This window comes from Copadichromis virginalis, linkage group LG15 (genome assembly GCF_057382275.1).
Source record: "Copadichromis virginalis isolate Kocher_CV1m ecotype Utaka linkage group LG15, C_Virginalis_male_GT1.1, whole genome shotgun sequence".
Lineage (NCBI taxonomy): Eukaryota > Metazoa > Chordata > Actinopteri > Cichliformes > Cichlidae > Copadichromis > Copadichromis virginalis.
Genome location: NC_140632.1, coordinates 21,222,745 through 21,229,254, shown reverse-complemented (window position 1 = coordinate 21,229,254; position 6,510 = coordinate 21,222,745). Strand labels below are relative to the sequence as shown.

At 39.9% G+C, this 6,510-nt stretch overlaps 1 long non-coding RNA gene across 1 annotated transcript; it reads right to left on the bottom strand.

Annotated features, from left to right (window-relative positions):
- Nucleotides 1-352: 352 nt before the first annotated feature.
- On the bottom strand, nucleotides 353-6,206 carry LOC146692329 (uncharacterized). The gene is made up of 2 exons (XR_014915170.1): nucleotides 5,626-6,206; nucleotides 353-4,338 (listed from the first exon to the last, which is right to left on the bottom strand). It is a non-coding gene; the product is annotated as an uncharacterized LOC146692329 (long non-coding RNA).
- Nucleotides 6,207-6,510: the final 304 nt, after the last annotated feature.

The window sequence follows — 6,510 nt, the reverse complement described above, 5'->3', positions numbered from 1 at the left end:
GGAGGAGAAGAAGCGAGCCCTCAGTTCTTTTTAGCTCCTCTCCCTTTAAGACCACCTTCTTCACAAACACAAGATTTAGCCTGCAGGTGGGTGGGGCTTCTATGCTATATAACTAGCTAATATGACCATATTAGGGCGTCTCACTGTTCTCAAATAATAAAATAAAATCAACAGAGCATTTAGAGGAGTTTGAAGCCTGAGCTTTTGGCTCACAGGAAGTCCCTACATCATTATATGAAGATTTTGCCATTTAATATGGAGATCCACAACTAAAACTGTGTGACAGAAGTTAAGGTAGGTTCTCATTAAATATATAAAAAATGAAACAAAAAGAATAAAGACAAAAACAAGGTCATTTTTTAAATTGTATTTTATTGTTTAGCATCTTCATAAGACACTCTTGGGTATCATTATGTCCCTGAGAACATACAATAGACAAACAGCACGCACAGACACATAACACTGACTGCTTTGAGATCATTTAACCACAGTGCTTGAACAGTTGATCCGAGTATATAAATCTTGCAAAATTATACCGCAGCCAACAAATAAAACACGTCTATAGCAGAAAAGTGCAAAAGCTGTGAACAAGGGTGGAGGGAAACTGCATCACATTGATTTGGTTACTTTTATTTAATCAAATGCGAAAAAAAAATACTGGGATAAAAAGAATTCAGCCAGAGGATAAACTATAATGCAATCGTGGTGTCTTTTTCTGCAGTGCGTGTACATTAATCATCTGTTTCATCTTTCAGCTGTCAAACCCAAGATCTAATATGTGCTCATATAACACTCACAATCCATGCGTCCGTATTTTCCCACGTACATGGCAGTTTCTGAAGAAGGAGAAGGTTTTGTTTGTTTGTTTGTTTGTTTTTTACAGATATTTTAGCTCATCTAAGAAAAGCCCAGAGTTCAGCAAATTTCCAGTATAAGTAAAGTAGCTGTATGGGACAGAAAAAAACAAAAACGTGGTTTCTTTAAATAATTTAACAAGCTGAAATCAATTTATTTGCAAAATTCACAGTCTGAAGAAAATACATTAAGATGCACCAGAGTGATTAAATTCACTCTCTGTGCATGTTCAGAACAGCATACAGTAAATATCCAGTGTACGACCTCCGTTCCCAGCAGAGGAACTATACATCCTTGATCGATACACTCTGTGTTTGGGGACAATGCATTAGTAAGTGATAACTCGGGAGACTTCCTGTCCTGCTGCTATCCTTGTCTCTACCGTGAATCAGAAAATCTTCACCTACATCCATGTAATGTATTCTCTTATTTCACACAGAGCAAAAAGTGCTTATTGGACAGCAATAATTATACAAGCAAGCATTAATTATACTGGGAACAAAGCCTGGAGGTGCTGGGAGTCCGTTTTTTTGTGCTGAAGTCCAAAAATATCCTTTTTCTATGAAAGATTTTAAGCCTAAAAATCTCTTCCTATTTGCATTACTTGCAGTTGCTCTGCTGCTGTTTTCCATCCAATATCAGAAGGCTTTATCCTCTTGTATAGTATTTATTGGCCTTGTCTGCATGTCAGAACCATAACAAATGAGACCCATGTGAAACACAGTTACTTTAATCACAATCCTGCAGCACTGAAGCAAAGCATGCCAGGGTGGATTCATACAGGCTGACAGGAAATTAACAGGAAGCACAGGAACACCGTAGCTGCACTTGGTTCTTATTAATATTACATGCTACATGTTATAGACATGCATGTGAGTGAAGCATACATTATTAAAGCCTCCAGCAGACCCGCTTTGTCCATACTTTTAATTCCATTTCGAATTTTAATCTGTAAACACAGGGCATTAATTAGTGGTGGGTATTAACCCGGCCGCTCACACCCTTTTCCACTTTTTTCAAATCAGTGCTTCCAATCTCATTTAAATCTAATCTCATTTTAGAACATAATTAATCAGATCTTTCAGTGAGGACATTAACTAGACCTGCATGTCAGACAGCTTTCAAAGTCTCAAAGACTACAAATTATAGTGGATTTCTTAGGATTTAGGAGGCTGATGTAAGCGAGACGCAACAGAGCAGCGATGGTAATGAAAGCAGAATGAACTGATGTGTTCTGCTGATGTTAACGAGACATTTTAAGTGTTTATCTTGCGTCTTTCAGCGTTATCTCGTTCATTTAATTAGTTTTTGAGGATTTTTCCTTTACCTGAAGTTGAGGATAGAAATGATCTGGTTGGATTTAGGCCTTTGTAAATAAAACTACTGACTAGTTTGATCTTGAAGTTCATTATTAGTGAGCATTTAATTGGGCACAATCTCTGGACCAATCTCTGTATATACTGATTCTTTGAATGCTCACTGGTGGTTGGCATTCAGTTACAAAATATTAGTCCCTTCCTGCAGCTCCCCATGGTTGAAATGGTCCTAATTCTGCCAGCCAGTAGAAATAAATGTCATTTCCTCAGTCTAAACTGGGCCAAATCTGCACATATAATACTACTCCAAATTTGGCACATGTGAGTATGCTGATATTTAACCCCAATTGGCACAACTCAGCTAGCTACAAATATGACTTTTGAAAACAGTTGCAATATGTGGCATTAGACACTTACAAGAGCCTGGAAATGATAGCACTTTATGATAAACTGTATTTAATCATTTAATTTGATAGGAAAATCAATTAATATTACTCTCTACTTATTTCTACTCCAGTTTCTCTGATTTCCAATTGAGATTAAAGGCAAAAAGCACTTATTTCAAATCTTTTGATTCAGGTTTCGGAGAACAAAAGCAGAACCGTAGACCTATCCATCCACCCCAACCTCCTCCTAATACTGGTGCTATAATACTACACACAGACTAAATATAAGCTCATGTAATTCAGACACTAGAAGGCGCTGTCATAGTTAACTCTTAAATATGGATAGGGTTGTAACGGCATGAAAGAAAAATATGAGGACAATCTTATATCTAATAATTTTTAATAAAAAATAATAAAGGAACAAAAAAGTCATTTATTTATATATATATATATATATATATATATATATATATATATGTGCACTAGTGGTCCGTGGTGGTACTGCAGCGTCTTACCCAGTCTACCGTCAAGACAGCCATGTTAGAGAAACTGGAAACTGGAAATGCATCTTTACATCTTTGCATGACATGAACAGTCAAATAAGTGTTTGTAATGGCTGATATTTGGTTGCTCTCTTGGCATTCACCGCGTGCCTTAATTGTATGGACATTTAAATCAAGGTCCGCTGTGAACACGAGGAGTGACAACCCATATTTCTCTTATTCCCCTTTGTTCTCATCTGACTCACAACATCGTGATTTTGTACAGTTTTCATACATTTATTGCTTTTTTTTTCAATGCAGCTGTGGTCTTGTGCACCTCGCTTTAACGTTTCCAGTGAGTCCATTTTTACCATTGTTTTTCTTTTCTTTTTTTCCCCAGCACTGCTCTGTCCTACTAGAGCTTTCTCTGTCCAGCTTGACTGAATCACTTCCACTTTATTCCCGTCCTTATCTGTCTCAGTAGTTTTTCTGCAACAGCAGCACTCCAGAAAATAAAATTGCTGCCAAGTTATCAAGCGCTGAGGGGGTTCCTCTTTAATGTATTTCTATAAACAGATAAACAAATTTCAATATATTGAGCTTGTAAATCTCCCATGACACTCAGTGGGCTATAAATGTATTAAATATCAATATAGTGAACGCTTTATTGTCACCGTTGGGTTATATTGACTATGACTGCACTGATTATTTATCATGCCTCCGCATGCTGCTAAAACTGCCTTACAAATTGAATACAGCTGATCAAATTACACTGACAGCAACATTTATGATGATATTGGTGCTGATTGTACTAGATATTGTGAATGCAATCTATTGACAGCGTTATAATACATTATTGTTAAAGCAAAAGAGTGGTTCGTTACAATAACGGCAAGGTTTTTTTACTCAGCTCTGCTCCTCTGCAGTGCTTTGTCTCCTCCTGCAGTCCACACACAGAGAGGCAGCTCAGGAGGACCCTGTAGTGGTCCATGCATAGGCGTAAATGTGACTGTGTGTGCATATCTTTCTTTTCCCTGAGATGTAAATGGGTGCAGTGTTAGAAGTGGTTCAGTGACAATCAGTTTATCCGCTGTGTATATGGACAGTTTGCAGATTTTAGCCCTGTGACTAAAAATTATGTCAAAATCCATCCAAATCATTTGAATATTAATCGCTTCAATCTCCTCCTTTGGCTTCTAGCATACTTGAAATAATGTCATCTCTACTGGTATTGTCATTTCATTGGCTTAATTTGGCAGAAGTTCCACAAAAAGTGTCATCTGAAGGATTTCTGGAGGCCTGAAAAAAAAAAAAGATTAACATTTGTTCAATGTAAAAAGATTTTTTTTTTACATCATGTGACCTCCCTCTGTTTTTTTTCTTCACCCTGTTTTTGCTTTTTAGTTGCGCTGCATGCAACAGTAATGCATCTTCAGCTGCATTAAACGCAGACATGGTGCTCACTGAAATTGATTGACCGCATGGAGCAAGTGTAAAAATCTCTGCAAATTGATTTTCATACCCCCGGATGAGTGGAAACCAATAATGGCTTACTGGAAGACTGGAGGGGAAAATGCATTTGGAAGAGGCCAAAAAATAAAAAATAAAAAATCTAAAATAATACAGTATATGTGTAAAAAGTATTGCAGAGATGTGCAGTTTTAAATCATTAAAAACACGGCAGCACTGCGGACCATTAAAGCATCATCCTCCATTATCCGGCAGCAGCAGCAGCCATAATGTACGTTCTTATACAGCACTGCATTAGTGACACAGCTGCAGGGGAGGAAGCTGCTGCTGCAATTTTACTTCTCATCCCACATGAGTACACCATCCTGTCAGCTAAACAGAAAAAAAGAGGAGGGGGGCAGGGGGGCATCAGGACATGTAGCCTCTTCTTTTGATTTGTGCAGATGAAAAGCAGCAGCATCAGCATCATCTGTGCTGCTCAGCGGCTCTCCGGCAGAGAGGAGGACCCATCTGCAGCCTCATTAACCGCTGAAATGCTAATGACCCAGATAGCTCATGTAGGCTAAAACTGCAGAGAGGAGGGAGGGGGTGGATGGTTGCCTTTGTGGGGGTCGGGCGTGTGTGCGTGCGTGTGTGTGTGTGTGTGCTAGAGCTTATATTGAACATTTTTAACCAATACACGACTGCAGGCACCGAATAAGTCAAATTACAGTCTGTAAAAACTGGTCTAACAGACAGTAAAACACAATAAAGATTTCCGTTTTTGCGTTTTTCCAATTATAACATCAAATTTACCAGAAAACACCACGGCCTGCCAGAGTTAAATATTACATCTGGTGCAGTATTTGTGGATGGATTTGGGCGTGAATGCAGAATTTGGCTCTTTTTTTCGCAACAGAAACAGAAAAAAAGAGAAGTTCCGCAGAGCACGACAGCACACTGCGGCGTTCGCAGGAGCAAAACGCAGATGAAAGGGTTTTTAAACACACACACACACACACACACACACACACACACACACACACACACACACACACACACACACAACGCCTATAATACCTTAGCTTTAAAACGAACAAATGTGCTGTAAAAGTGTGTAACACCGAACAACAATACCTTTCAGCGGCAGGGTGCAGGATAAATGGCGCAGGTATCTATTTCTTTTGCCATTACAGAGCACGTTCTTATTGTTTGATGTTTAAAAATAAATAAATAAAAAGGCAGCCCAGACCTCCATTAAACACACCGACTCTTGAGGCTCTGTGTGCCCGGTGAGAGAACGATGTAAACCGGCTTTATTTGCAGCTTGGTCCGCGGTCCTCTTCTCTGGAGGTCCTCCCAGGGATGGGATGCTGAGGATGCGGAGGAAGCGGAGGGATGTTGCGAGGGATGCGGAGGTCGGACCGTCCTTCTTCTGCACACGAGCTGAATAGGCGGTATTTCTCTCTCTCTCTTTCTCTTTCCAGAGAACACTCTTTAAAGTACAAATAGTCCAGACCCATAAAGAGTACAAGAGTCAAGCAAATATCCCGAACCCATCAAAATCAGGTTTTGTGCGTGCTGGGTGCAGTCCGTGTAGCTGTACGGCAGGATGGAGGGAGAGAAGTTGGGCGCAGTCAGATGGAGAGAGGATAGGGGAGGGGGTGGTCCTCTGAAAGAGAGGGAGTCAGATGAAGCCGGGTTTTTACATCCTCAGTTTCAGCTTCCAGCTCCGTCCTCCCTCCGCTTTTCATCCGCCCCGTCCTCCTCTAAGAAAGGAGGGAGGGGGGAGTGAAAGCATCTGCCTCACCAAACACACCGAGTGAAACAAGCCCCACTCCATCTGACCATAAACTGTCATTAATTTAATCCAAATGGCTTCAAGGAACAATGCAGCTAGCCTCTGTGCTAGTATACGGACACCCAAAGCTACATTTTAAATGATGATGTAATTCCCAAACCAGGCGCATTCATCAGCCTCTGCTCTCGTGTTTTCAGGCTTGCTGTGAGAATTTATAAACT